At 40.3% G+C, this 15,737-nt stretch overlaps 1 pseudogene; it reads right to left on the bottom strand.

Moving 5' to 3' along the window:
- Positions 1 to 757: 757 nt before the first annotated feature.
- The window catches only part of LOC136996618 (double-stranded RNA-specific editase 1-like), a 29,523-nt pseudogene continuing 14,543 nt past the window's right edge, over positions 758 to 15,737 (bottom strand).

The raw sequence follows: 15,737 nt of genomic DNA, 5'->3' as shown, positions 1-15,737 counted from the left end.
ACATACAGACTCATTTTGAAAAATCATGCTACAATTTTCTAGAAAGTCTCCCATGCTTCTGATACTATTTAAAGGACACTTGCTAAATTGTAGGTGAATCTTTTGTCTATGCCCAATTAAAAAGAAAACTGAAAAATTAAATAATAAAAGAAAAAAGAATAAATCAGATAAATGTACATAAAAGAACTAATGTTAGAAAACATATTATTTTAATTACAGTTCAACCATTTAAGTAAAAACATTTCAAATAAAATTTAAATCATTTTCAAGTTACAATTTAAAAGTGCCCATCAATTAACATGTTTTTAACTGAAACATTTCTTCCTTGTATGAAACAATACAATTCTAAATCCATCCATGGAACACACATGTATCTCTAATATACAAAGATGTAAATACATCAGAGGCAGTTATCCAATATGACTTGTGTAATGTACTTATTGCACTGTTTTGCTAATGCCGTATTATGTTAGGCCAAAAAAAACCCAAAAACATTCCTCTGATATTTTCCAGTGATATAAACACAAAACAAAGCTGTCCTGACTTTAAGTGGCTGGAATGACAGATAATTTTTCCGCCCCACCTATGAAGCCAGCAGAAGGTCTGACACCAATCGCAGGTGAAGAATCAGAGCTTTATTAATGGTTATAGCCCCCCTCGCACTACACTTAAGCAGTGAAACCCATTGATAACCTGCACATTCATTGCACATGTCATGCACACCTGCCTTTTTTATTCAGCAATAAAAAAAACAATACTACAGAGACCAATTACTAATATCTCACCTAGCTATCTTGTTGCTGCATGACATGGTAAGTAGCCTTTCTCCTTGCAATACTCCATCCCACGTCTGGATAGTGGTAGTAGATCTCACAGGAATTGTCCCTTCCCCAGATTCGATTTTTGTCCGTAGCTGTCCTCTTGCTTTGCGGTTTGGATGTCTGTCCCCTTGATCTATATGACAAAAAGTGCTCACCATCAACTCAGAAATACTCTCAACATACTTTATATATGGCATTAAAATAAGAACAGTCAATTAAAGACACTTGCCTGCATAATTGTTAACTTGCGTAACAATTTCTATTGCTCCTTTCAATTTAGCTACAGCATCAAACATCTCTCTTGTACACCGTGTCTCCTAAAATGCATTCGCAATTAAACCAGCTTTCCATGAAGGAACAATTAATATGTAGCAGGTAGTTCTTAAATTCTGTTCTGCACATTATAGTATTAGAATGAAGTCAAGCAGCAGATCAAGAAATGAGCAGGCAGACAACAACCATTAAGAGACAGCAATATTAAAATGGCCTGGTTAGTTCTGTAAGGATACTTGCTGACACGCTGGCTTATCTTTACTAATTTTCAGCCTCTTCAAGCCCAGGTGGTTGATCTGCCTATACTTAACTTCTGTGATACAGGAAGAATTACTCGGATTTTCTGGAGAGACCTTTTTCTAACACACATCTACACAAAAAGGAAAGAAGACACCTAAGCTCTAACTGTGCCACTTGTATGTGATCAAATACGCTTTAGACTCCACAGCTTTAATATGATTGCTGTCATACCCTCTTGTGCTGCTTCATGGGGTGAGAAAATCCTAGCATCGCCACAAGGAGACGTACTGATATAGAGATGAAACTGCACATTCTCCTTCAGTTTAAACCCGCCGCGTTCAGATTTGATAAAAATGGATTTTTGCTGATCTTCTTTATTGCTGAAATAGAGAAGAAAGCTATAGTCAAAACTGAAATAAACACATAAGTAATGTAAACTGCTCAGTCTCAATAGACATTAAAATGATTACAGTATGTCTAGACATGGTTATAACTCTAACAGTTATTAGAAATAACAAAATGAAGAGACACTAGAGACAAGAAAGAGAGAGCCCTCGATGTTCCCAGTGAACTTTTAGAGACTTATCAGGAAATGAAACATCACATATTTGCTAGCCCAGATTATTTTGATTTACATGTTTATAGCTTACAAAAAGATTCCCAAATACTTTTTTCCACGCTTCCCTCCCCAGGTTCACACCTAGTTGAATACACGTTTTGTTAAGCTTACCTTAGATAAAGCTCAAGTTGAGTATATAGAAATTTAAGCAGGCACCGGCGAGATACAATTTCTGCATGGCAATCATTTAATGCAAGACCACGATCGCTCATATATTCACCATTGATGCATTTTGTTCCTGTAGAAACACTTATTACCAGAGCGTCTTTCACATCTGTACCTGCAAAACAAAATTTCAAAATTTTAATTTCGGCAATTAAAAATCACAGTCATTCTAGCAAGAGATTTCTTCCCGCAAAATTCAAACAATGCTTCTTTCTGCGTTTTCCTTTCAAAAAAATTGGTTCTTTTTCCAATACTTTCTTTATAGCAAAAGCTTCAGTCAGACCTATCCTCCCTGCGCCTATACCAGCATGGTCTATGGTTCACGTGAGTTCTTCATTTCGGAGTTCAGACTAGTTAGAAATTGAAAACTTGCAAGGAAAACATTGCTGCTTCAGGAAGAGATATTAAAGTCTGAACTCCAAAGACACTGCTTTTTTCTGAGACACGGTTGGCCCGCTAGCTTGCAGCACATACCTCTTGGCTACATATGCAGATATCCACTGTGATTTTAGAAATTTGTCTTATTAAAAGGCACTGATTTATTAAAAAACAACACATTTTGATTGGGTATTAAGCCAAGAACAGGAAAGGTAGAACTACAGTAGGAAGAAAGATTAAATGCTTAAACCGCTGCAAAGCTTATCAGCAGTATAATATTTCTAGAGATATAGTCCTTGATGTTAAATAATTCTGCACAGAACAACTAGATGTGAAATCTTTAAAAATATTTTGTGTTTTATAGTCAGAAAACTGTCTCTGTCACAAAAAATAGAGGTCAGCTGTATGAAGAATTCAGAAAGGCAGGTCCAAAATGTTACATCCCTCTAGCAAAACAGAGCAAAAAGCCCCAACAAGCCACACGCTAATTCCTTCGAAGTTCACAATGCTTGATCAGCAGAGGCAGAAAGCGGCCAGCCCTGCCAAATGCCCTCTGCTATCTTCCTGCCGCAGAATAGTTATTAGAGTAAGTAAAAGCCGAGAAACCACATTCTACACACCGACCCCAAAACAGATTTAACCGGACTTTAGGCACCTAAGGCTTAGGATCCTCCCCTTAATATGAGCTCAGTTCCTAGGGGTGCCTATACAGAGGGAGCCTGCTACAGTGTAGAGCCAGATGTGATGCACGTCCCATCCACAGCTGTGCCAGCTCTGGCTCTGGAGCGGCTTGTTCGCACTCCTGTACTGCTGGCACACCTCTGGGCAAACATGCGGTGAGCTGGATGGGGAAGATAGCCATTGTTTTGAATGCAATTCAGGGCCCTAGTACTGTTCACCACCTGATTGCCCTATGGCAGTGCCAATATACGGGGCAGAACAAGTAATTAGTAAGGGGATGAGTGGCACGGAACAGGACGGGTTGTTTGAGCTGTCACTGTTGATGAAATAAATCCTAACCGAAGTACAGCCTTCGCAAAAATGAATACGAGCCCAGCTTGCCCTCCTATGGGGCTGAGATAAAACCAAGGAGGAGAGATGGGGAGGTGCTTCACCACCTCAAAATCAGTAGAAATAAAGCTTAACGTGTGGAAGGGGCCATGGTTAGTCACTTGAGAATCAAGAAGCCATAACCAGCTCCCTGGTGGGACTCGTCCGTGATATGTACCAGCTCCAGGGGAGAGTCTGGTCCCAGATATTGTAGCGAAACATACAGCCTTTGTATTTTCTAAGCATATATTTCTGCCAAATACTTACTAGAGTCACTATCTAGAGAAACGTAGCTTAGTTAGCTCAAGGTTCATTTTAGTCAGCTGGCATTTTGATAGAATTTACTTTTTTGTTATTTACCAAACAGCCAAGAGAAGAAATGTTCAAATAAAACACGCAGCAGATCAAAAACTTGGCACTTTCAAATGAAAAGAAAGGGGCCGAGCGAAATGAAAGTATCGGACAAAGTCTTCAGCCCAAGTCATCCTGATGCCCCCGTGTAGCGACAGGTACCTCTCTTCTCTGTGTGTTCACTGTGGCTTTGCAGAGGCTATTTTTAATCTGAAAACCTTGAACTCGTGCAGAAATTTCCTAGCGTTTTTCTGAGGTCTAACACAGGGAACAGAACAAATCCAGGTGGAGATTTATGAAGGGAACAGTGACATTACGAGAACTTCAGCAGTTGCCCTGCTGGCCCTCGGCAGCACAAGCTGGTACAGGCTCCCCTGCTACGAGCCATCATGGCCAACGGCATTCCTGTTCGGGATATTCAGTGTCTCATGTCAGGGGAAGCTGTTCTCTAAGGCTGGGCGTCAGGGTCACCTAATTCTAGGGATTCCCCAGACACTTAACACATCCATACAAAGCCGTTTTCTAATAATGTGCAAAGCTATTTCTTCAGTTAATCAAAATGTAGTCACATGTTAATTAAGGCTTTTGGTTCTTTGGGCACATGGCTCCTCTGGGAATCTTGGACACAGGGCTGTAATTACAGTAACAACTTTTTCAACATTATACAATAATCTAAAATAAAACTACAGCATGTTCTTCACAGATAGATCATCAGGATGAGGGACTAGCAATGTCTCACTGGACAGACTTTGGGGAACAGTTTTACCCCACTTATACTTTGTATTTACTTGGAGCACAAAGTATGTGCGTAGAAGGGATCTTTGGTGAGCTTATGTTTAAGCACCTGTACTAAAACCGAACCCCTTACTTTCTGGATCACATAATACTTCATGAGAATTTGGGACATCATAAAGGTTAGGGCAGAATGATCTCTTCTGGCACTAAAGATAATTCAGTGTTTTTTAAATTAATTTTAGAAATGGTCAAACCCATCAAGTTTCCTTCTCTTAGACTTGCCAGGCTTTCAAGCAGTTTCTTGCATTTACCAGTGTAGTCTCCGAGGCTTATGGTTAGGATGCAGAATACCAGACCGAAAACGTCATAGCCACGTGAGGCAAAGCAGCTGAACCAGTACAAAATAACTTTACTGGCAGCAATCTGTACAAAACCTTCACTCTGACAGAAGCAATGCCCAATTTGCTAACACACGCGCACCGCTCTCCATTAGGTTCTGCACAGTGAAGCCATCAGCCCTTCTGCCGGTTCCACGTGCTTGTCAGGTGGATTCACAAATGCAGCCCATTGAGATGCCAGCAGGAGTACTGGACCTGCTCAGGTCCTGGGGAAACCCAGATAAGAGGTGTCAGCACTGAGAGCCCAAGGAGCACTGCCTTCACAGCAGCAGCCTCCTGAATGCACACAAGTGTGAATCCCAGAGGCCTGAAAAAGACTATGATGAGCCTACAAAGAGGACAAGAATAACCACGAATGAACTGCCCCAACTGCAAGAAGTCTTAGTGCATCCTAAATGGGGATGCGGCCAAAGCTCCCGGATACCTCAAAAATTCTGTGAAGCAGTCTGTGGGACTATCCTTTGTTATAAAGCAATCTCATTTCTTCCAAGAAGGAGGAGAAGAATAAAAATGACAATTCAAACATGGTGGGAGAGGAGATCTTGCTCTGACTTGTGCAGCTAATAGGGTATTTCATGACAGGTCCAAAATGAACTTCAGTCCAATCAAGTGACCAACTGGACTAAAGGCAAGGATAAATCTTAACATAAGGAAAATTCAGCAGCAGCACGGATGCAGATCAGCTTATGGTGGAATTTCACTTTTGATCCAAGTGATCTGGCAGAGCACAGATCTCATGTGAGCAATCACAAAAGCATAACCTTGCTGCTGGTTGTACGTGCACACTAGTGTCAGCTGCTGAAACAGAAGCTGCTTTCAGCAAGTATTTTTACTAAAATGACCGAGACACTAAGCACCAAGAAAGAAATATTGCAAGAATAACTAAATAAAGCGCAAAGTCCTAAGGACTTGGAAAGCAAGCATAATTTATAACATTATATGCCAAAACAGAAGATACTGTCTATGTGACTAATGTGGTGATTGTTATGTTTACATTTATTTCCAAAAAGGTGCATAATTCATTTCAAAAGATACATGTGTTTTATAGAATACGATTTATCTCAGAAGTCTCAATTAGAAGTCTCAAATATCTCAGAAGTCTCAGACATCTCTACCTGTACAGAATATAGGAACTTTGTTGAAATAGAAGTATTCGCAGGTAGAATTTTCTTGTAATCACATTTAACCAAGATCCAAGTGCCTTAAATACAACAGTTTGAAGATTAAATAGTAATATATTTCAACACTGGTTGAGTGAAGAAAAGATACGGTTTCTTAGAATACATCCAGAGTTCTGGTATTTAAGCAGTTAAAATGGTGTGGGTGGGTGTGTGGGTTTTTTTTTTTTGCCTGTTGTCATCACAATTCCAGCAAGGACTTTCCTCCGTGCACGTGGAGATGTGAAATTTTCTGTCAAATCACTGAATTTATCTACAACCAAGCGTGCAACAGCATCAGCTAAAACCTGTAAAATCACAGAAATGCACGTTAGGAAATTAAACAAATAATAAAACCATTAGGTTATAAAGATCTGCACTTGTACTGATTTGACATAATAGATTAGAAGAGTTTGCATCGTTCATTTTTAGAAGATTGATGGGACAAAGATTTTCAAGTTCTGCAGTGCGTCCAGGAGCTATCTAGGGTCCAATTTTCAGTTATACTGAACTCTCATAGCTCTCTGTAGGCTAAACTGGAGCTCTGTGTGTCTGCATCTATAAAAACAGGGTCACACAGCCTTAAGCCAAGAATCAAAACAGCTAATGTTCATGATTGTTATGAACATTTGAGGCTTATGAGAACAACTGAATAGACAGTTGAGTCAATATTTTCATGCTCAAACCTCAAAACACATCAGTTCAGTATCCTAAACATTGGACCTGACAAGAGGATTGAAGTGCAAAAACCAGCCTCTTCAAACCATCATATAAACCTTCTATAACCATGGAATTAATTATGCAGTTATTACATAAATAAGAATGAATCCATTTTCAACAGTAGTTAAATTTTATATTTTTATTTTTACAAGACATATGCAAATTTAGGAATGGAAAATGTCAACATATAACCCAAAACAAGCCATCCAAAATTAGGAAGATTCATCTCTCTCACCTTCGGGAAAACTTGAATAATAGATACATCCTTATAATTTGCCAACAGGGTTGGCAAGCAACATAGGTCATACTGTAAGGGTGAATAATTTCTAATATTAAGGGAAACTTCAAAATACCAGTCCTGCTTTTGTTGAACTCTGCCGATGGTTCAGTTCAACACTGCAGCTAATCTCACCTGATGTTCTTAAGGCGGTTGGAACCATAACAGCTAGAGGAAATGAGTCAAAATCAAAATCTTGAATTTTCACCTGAAAAGAAACTGAAAACCAGGGCAAACCATGCAACAACATTGCCTTTGAGGAAAAACACTGGTTAATGACTGTACTTGGTACTGGCTAAGTGGTTTTCACATGCACTCCATGAAGCGCAATACCCCAGCAGTGTGCATGGCAGCACAGTTATTTATTCCAAAAGAAATGGCTGAGTATGGCAAGTTACATGTTCAAAAAGAAACAGCTGTAATCTAGATACATAAAGAAAGAGAAAAACCTTCTTAGGCGTCTTCCTCTTATTTAGAGGAAGTAGGAATGCCCATTAAAACAGGCTCTTTAAGGCTGATTGGGCTGTTTCAGACACCATCACACCACCCAGGCACGAAGAAAGAAGCCCAAAGCTAGTACGGGAGATGTGGCAGCTCATTCTCACCTGTCTCCCACCAGGATCAGCATCAGGATCCAAAGAGAGAGGGAGAACTGAGAGCTGGGGAAGGAACCCAGTCCAGACCACGGACCCCTGCAGATGGGTGTCCAGCTGTAAGCTGCTAGCTAAGCTCTTGTTACAGTCAACAGAGATGCAGTCACCATGGTGGACCATTCAGCTCTCCCTCAACAGACTGCCTGTATTTGATCAGCTGAGCCACCCTCCAGACTTCACTGATCAGCTCTCCATTGACTATAACGGCAGCTCGGACACTCATGAACACAGAAACACCTAGGCTTAATATTTTTGACTACGTGTAGCAGTCTATAGTTTGGAGCCAAATCCCATCGCTGGAGTCCCAGGTATAAAGAGCTCAGTTCGGTTGTCCATGTGTTGCCCCCAGCGGTACCCGAGATGCTGTGCGGTAACCACCTGGCCCACGATGCTCTAGAAGAACACAGGTCCTGTGTCTTATCTGCCAGTGCTATGCAGATGTCTTTGGTATCCAAGAGCATCGAATGTGGTGCTAAACACATGCGTGGGCAAGTAAATCAAGCCCAAAAGGACTCTTGAGACTGAGAAGATTCTGCTTACTAACTACCTTTGGGCCCCTTCAGTAATGGAAGAAAATCACCGTTCTCCTTCCTCCTAGATAGGGTCCAAGGCAAACCAACAGTGCTGATGGGCAACAGTACACAGATCTGTGTGGAGGGATCCAGTTGAATCTAAACAAAAACTTAAACATAATCGTATCTAAAAACACATTGCCAGGGTCAAAAAAACCAGAGGGCTGCAAGACTGTCAGCTCGATTCTCCACCATCATCTTTGCAAAGCCCGTAAGAGCTGACAGCCCGGAAACAATGTGAAGGAATTCTCAATGTTAACTCCCTTCTGGGAGAGCTTTAGCAGCCAAGGAAGAAATAGCTACAGCCTGTGTGTCATAATTTCCGAGCTCTACGGCTTTTTCCAGAAGCCTACTGGAAACAAAGACTAGTAGTCAGCGGTGACAGAGGTCGCATTTATCTTAAGCTTCAGTCAATGTTTTGCATTGCACAGTTTGCAGGTTTTAAGAGCCCCAACACTCCAACTACGAATTTTCATGATGCATTTGAATAGACTACAACTCAGAAACTCTTATCTCACTAATGCAAAAAAAGTATTTCTGACGCTGGACCCAAAATTCTGTCATAATCTGTGCTACGATAGCATCATGATCAAATGACACAAAATTTAATTGTGCCAGTCCCGGCACTTATATAATGCAGTAAATAAGAGTGAAACTTTGCAGGATGAAAGACTATAAGGTAAATAAATATACAAGAAGCAAAACAGTAAATGCCAACAGTTCTATACTCATCTTGGTATTAGAAATGGAAAATTAAGACACACGTAGCTTAAATAATTAACCTGCCTACAGCTACATGGCAGACCACCGCGGGGAAAAGAACTGAACAAAGATCAGAGTCCCATTCCAACACTTTAGCCACAAACCCGCTGCGTAGCTTGCTGATAATGCTTCCTAGTTGCAAGTTTCATGCTCTCATTTCTAAAAAATCATACCTAATTTTCTACTGTGCTTTACATCAGACATACTGAGCTTCCAGGAGAATATGGCTGGTAGCTGACCAGCTATCAAGCAACGCATAACCATGCAGATCAATGTTACGAGAGAACATATTATTGCAGAAGTAGTGAAAAACTTCTCCGAATACTGATGTACCCTAACCACAAACAGAACAGATGCTTCAGGGGCAGCATGTTGAACCAAAGCATCAGCATGCCAGAAAGGCTTGCTGTTCAGGTAACAAAAAATATGGATTATTCCTTCTTTGTAAAAATTAAGCGTGGTCTGAAAGAGTCTTCTCAAACACTTGCCTACATAAAAATGCCGCGTATCAGAAATGGTGCTCACAAAACCTTGAGCCAAAAACCACCGGTAGTAAAAGGGAAAGGTACAGAAATGCTTCTTTCAGGATCTCTGAACATTGCTTCCTTATGTAGCTCCTCAGTCCAGATGGCTAAATGGAAGCTGATCTGCAGAGGCCTGTAATATCCCCATTTCATAGGGAACCAGCACCGCTTGATGAGGCTTTTTGTCATGGGGCAGGAACTCAAACTTCTAGGCATTTCTGGGAATATACCCATGGACAAGTTATCTGCCAGTACTGCTGATAAAAGGGTATTACAGGCTCCGATAGCTACTTGACAAGTAATTGAGTGGAATGCTCATATATAGGGTTTATATATATATATGTGTGTGTGTATGTATGTGTATATATATGTATATGTATATATAGCTTTTTCTGACAAGATTATTTCTTACATAATTGGTGAAGTAGATATAACCACAGTGTTAGTATACAAATGAGAACACAGTGAGTCTTTCTGGGAAAATGTAAGCTTATGCAGAAGGATGGGGCTGCATCTCAAACAACGTGGAACTAAGCTGCTGGCAAAGAAACCTAAAAACGCTTGAATGAATTATAAAATAAGACCCTGGAGAGCGTTGATAAGAAGAACTAAGCAGAAGTCAAGCTAGACAAAAATGTCCACTAGAGATGTGAACAACACAGAAGAAACTGTGAGGGAGGGAAAAAAGAAAAGAATTTTACTGATAGAAACAGGTTAATATATAAAAGATGTTATTGATCTGATATCCAAGTTGCATAAAAACAGGTGCATGGTGAGAAATAAGCACTATTAAATGTCTACAGATTAAGTTGTCAAGATTTTGGTCTTGTATAGGTTTGAAACTGCGGAATACTTACCCACTAAACTAGATATGAACTATCTTTTTCTCTCAAGCAGTCTATTCCATTAAAATAGTAGATTCTTTAAGAGCACTTGTGTCTATTTATGCATTTCATGTGGCTTGCTATGGCTCAGTAAGTCAATAAAGGGAATCGGTGCACAAAATTCATGCATTTTTTCCAATCACCTCAACAAAGATACCACCTCACCTACAAACATGTTTCCCCTAGATCTCCTGGACATACCTCAGGTGGGCAGAAGAGCAGCAGGACGACAAAGAACAAGTCCTGCAAAGTTGCAGTACTTTGTATTTCAGATTTGTCTCACCACTCTAGACACGCCACTTCCTCACAGCACCGCAAAGCCTTTTCCCACCTGACTTCCACCGGAAAAGATGGAGTGTTTATCTGCTTTAGGTTACATTTGACAATTAGAGAATCAGACTTTTTAGCCTGAATAGACATGCTTTTATCAATAAATTATCTTCTCATTAGATGAGGACTCAAGTCTGGCAATAACTGCTGGGACTTGCCTATTTGTCTGCCCTTCAAAATATTAAAAATAGTAATAAAAGTCCACTGACTGAGATTTTACTGAAACTATAATGGTCACGGCAACAAAAATCTCACCGTTTCTCATAACACTGTAAGTCAAAAACTCTTTATTTATGACACAACCAATCTGATTCATCTGGAACTTTTGCTGCCTGTTTTCTTACCATCATCTTCATGTCTCAAAAACATGTAAACTACAGGGACACAGCTGGCTGAGCAGCTCAAGGAGACAGCCTCTGCTACTGATGAGCAGTAACTTTCCTCAGAAGAGCTTAGAAATGTGCTGCCTCACTAGCTCTGCAGAGTCAAGGAATAGCGATAGATCATCACAGAATCACAGAATGGTTGAGGTTGGAAGGGACCTCTGGAGATCATCTAGTCCAAGCCCCCTGCTCAAGCAGGGTCACCTAGAGCACGTTGCCCAGGATTGCGTCCAGGCAGGTTCTGAATATCTCCAGAGAAGGAGACTCCACAACCTCTCTGGGCAACCTGTGCCAGTGCTCTGTCACCCTCACGGTGAAGAAGTTTTTTCTCATGTTCAGATGGACCTGCCTGTGTTTCAGTTTGGGCCCGTTGCCTCGCGTCCTGTCGCTGGGCACCACTGAAAAGAGTCTGGCTCCGTCCTCTTGACACCCTCCCTTCAGATACTTGTACACGTTGATAAGATCTCCTCTCAGTCTTCTCTTCTCCAGGCTAAACAGGCCCAGCTCTCTCAGCCTTTCCTCATAAGAGAGATGCTCCAGTGACCTTGAAATCAAGGAGGAAGTAAACCAGGACAAGCACTTCCTTCATGCTAAACACAAGATAAAAACCAGATGTCGTGTTTTTATTGCCTATCGCTCGCTTTTTCTCTGCAGGCACTTTTGCTGATGCTGGGGCAGGGGAGGAGGGCTCCTAAAGAATAAAGAAAAAGAATCAACGGTGTTTTCTTTCTGTTTATCTATCTGTCATAGGGGCCATGTTGTCAAGAGTGGAGTACCCTACTAGAGATACTTCAAACTCACTTCTGTCACAGAAGAGATTAGAAAGGAGAAGCTCATTTATGGGACTGTGTGTAAATATGAGCTGATGTGATAGGGAACTTGAAGGATTAGTTGCCATAGTCATATACTTCTAATCACGAGCTCCCAATAAAAGAAGATTCTTTTTTTTAATCAGTAAGTATTATTACTTCAGAATATCTTTGCTGCATATTAATGCTTGCAAGAGACTGGTAAACTTTCAGGAAAGTGTGATTTTTACTAAACGACATTGCTCAACTGTCCCCAGCAAAATGTCACATTGAAGAAAGAGTGCTTTGTAAATATGCAATTGTGGAATGGGACCACCCATAGTTTCCCTCAAGCTTCTCCGCAAAAATAAATAAATAAATAAATAAATAAATAAATAAATAAAATAAAAATCTGCCTGGATACAAAATGCAACCCTCATGGACACACACCACAGGAAATGGAACTCCTCTGGACTAATTATCAAAGCCTAGACATTCCCCCCATAGTCTTCTACATCCCATGCCCCCACATCCAACTGAACCACAAAAACATCACGGCACCTAAGATATGCAAGTAGTGTTCCCATAGTGAAACAATGTCCTGGAAAGGGAAACTACAAGTCTAGTGGTTTGATTTCGATTAAAGGTCGATGCTGCTTTTGGAAAATATTTTAGATAAAGATGTTTGCCTCTGTGGATCATAAGGCGTGGAGGGAAGGGAAGAATCAACCTTTAATACTTGCAAATTCATTCATCTAACAAAGATAGCTGGAAAAAAGTCTGCCTTTACTGTCAGGTATCCAAGAACGCTCTACTCCAAGCTGCAGTATTTCCTGGTACACTTGGTTGGGGGTAACCTGAGATACCCCAACAGGATAGTTTTGTGATGAAAAAACTTTGACCAACCTCTGTATTTCAAAATGGTGAGATAGCTGCTCCCCTAAAAACACTGTGCAGACAGTTGGGCTCTCCTCCATGGCAATCAAGATTGACAGATTCAGGTACAACAGTTTAAAGCTGTCATTTCAAAAGGTACCTTCTTTGGGAACAACACTGGGTTAAGCTCTTCCTACCTTCTTACAGTCCACTTCAGCTCCTGGGTTTTGGGGAATAAACTTTCTAGGTGATACCAGCACGAGTGTTTACCCTATGAGCTACATTATGATCAGGGAATAGATCCAGATTAGACAATAATTTTTTGTTATCTTATTTTCAGCTCAAACAAGCATGGAAAATCCTCAGGCCATCACCATTTATCGCTAGCAGTTTCAACCTGGGCAAAACCAGTTTCGGACAGATGCTATGGCAGTACAGCAGAGACAGAAGAGACAACGCTACATGTGGGAAAACGTTTTCTGTTCTCCTTAATTTAAGGCTACTATAGCCTCGAAGCTGATCTCTGGGCAAACACTAGAGAAGCTTTTTGCATATATATTTGCAGACTTAGGGACAGAAAATCTTTTCAGCGATTCTTAAAAGTTTTGAAGAAAGCAAGCTTGTACTAGCCAATCAATTTTATGGTTTTTCGTATGTTTCCTAGAACCTGAATACACTTATTATTATTATATTGGGTGCACACTCTAAAATAGTCTCACAAAAGCAGAGTAAAAACAGTAACAGTTGAAGTCTATATGTAACATATGAGCTTACTGAGGTTAACTGTTCCATTTTCTCAAATCCATAGTAATATTTTTAAACTGCTAGTCTCCTGAATTAAAAAAAAGAAAAAAGAAGAAGAAGAAAAGGAAACTCTTTCCTCAGTGACCCTTTTTATGGCTTCTACAATTAATAAGGATATACTCTGAATTCAATTTTATAAAAGGGATTCTGAGAAAGGAGGTGGAAGGAGAGACAGAAGAGAGCAGAAGGGAAGGAGCCTGACAGAGCTGAACCTTACTATTGCAAAGGAATTATCAAAGGTAACAAGGGGCGCAAACTGAAGAAAATGGTGCAGGATGTCTCTGAAATGAAGGCTGGAGGTGGGTGAGGAAAGGCACAGCGGAAGCCTGCCAAGGAGCCCGGCTGCTGGAAGCAAAGAGGCCACAACGCTCAACTTTTCCTCCTCCGACCGCTTTGGATCGCCTCCAGAAACAACCATGAAGATTTTTCTCTTTCCAAAGAGATATTCCCTCTTGTTTTATTACCTCGTTTAACAGGTCAGTTTAAAGACAAGGACACCAGATGAAAATCACTTCATTAAATGAAATATACTTTAAAGGCTGTAATCCTCAACGCCTGTTATTCTTGATAAGCCTAAGGAAGAAGTAAAAATGAGATACAAAACAGCTGCTTAACAATAACTGCTTAATAAGTAGTTATGCGGGCATTCCCAATGCACCCATAAATACACTGCGTTAGAAATCTCTGAACTTCTCTAACTGACCAGACAACTTCAGAGTTGCCTTCATACTTAAACTTAATAGTTTGCAGACCTCAAATTTGTTTTGGGGCTGATAAAAATGTCAGGTTCTGGAAGAAAAAATCCAAGGACTTGAAGCTCTGCCTCCCCATCAAGCCCAGACCACTGACCTGTCTGGGGGGTGGATCTGTCATATCTCTTTCGGGATCTATTCCATCTCATATAAATAAACATTAATTGAAGCAGAATTTGAACTTTTCTCTCCCATTCTCAGGAAGTGCCCTAACATGAGACACATACAGTTTCTCTACCACCCTCTCCTGTATTAACTCATTTATTCAAAGTTGGACAATTCAAACAAGGAAAGACCCAAAATAGATGACAGTTTGCTCATTGAGGCATGTGAGCTCAAAGCTATTTTGGGTGCATCGTTCCTTTCTCTGGTGGAAGTTACAGTGAAACCAGTTCTTTTCCACATATACAAAACAATTTCAGTTAATAAATATTTTACAGCAATGTTTCAGAAAAAGAAAAAAAAACCTGAAAATCTATGTTTTAAAATATTCTGAACCTTAAAATGTTCAGGTCTGTCTGGATCTGAAGGAAGATCTCAGCAGGAGATCACTCCTACCAAAAACAGCTGTTCCATCTAGATAAATGCTGGTAAGTACTGAAGCGGTGGTGGACCAAGGGCGCTTCAGGGGTTGACAGCACTCTTGGATCTGAGCGGGGAACTGACCCAAAACTTCCCAAACTTCTGGGCACTCTTTGGAGCGCTAGGGATCTTTCCTCTTCCTCTCAAGCACAAATGTTCTCCCTCAGGTTTATTTCTTCTTACCTTTACAGTTTAGGGCTCATGTGAACTTTCTCACAAGCTGATGAGCACTGGCAGTGTCCACAGTAGGCAAAATCGGGGTCAGCCTGGCACATTCTCTCTCCTCTGACAGTGATCAGCATACACAACTCAGAGAAGGTGCAAACATATCTATGCTAATAAAACACGGTAGTTATTTTCTAGTTCTCCATGACAAAAAAGTTTCTTATATTTATTTAAAGAAACTCCAATCAGGCAGTAAATTCTCTCATTACTTACGCAAATGTATCTTTTTATCTCTTTTAATTCCACCACAATTAATTCAAGACATTACTCACGAATTCCTATGAACATATTCAGTATGATCTTTCTACCAGGTCTGAATTTCTTACATTCTTATTCAACTTTATACATTGAACATATTTCACTAAACACTCTAGGTGTCTTCAGCATCTCTCCAGAGGAAGTCTTCCCAGACCTTTGA

The sequence above is a fragment of the Apteryx mantelli genome, unplaced genomic scaffold, assembly GCF_036417845.1.
Source record: "Apteryx mantelli isolate bAptMan1 unplaced genomic scaffold, bAptMan1.hap1 HAP1_SCAFFOLD_61, whole genome shotgun sequence".
Taxonomy (NCBI): domain Eukaryota; kingdom Metazoa; phylum Chordata; class Aves; order Apterygiformes; family Apterygidae; genus Apteryx; species Apteryx mantelli.
This window is presented reverse-complemented; position numbering and strand designations above follow the sequence as displayed.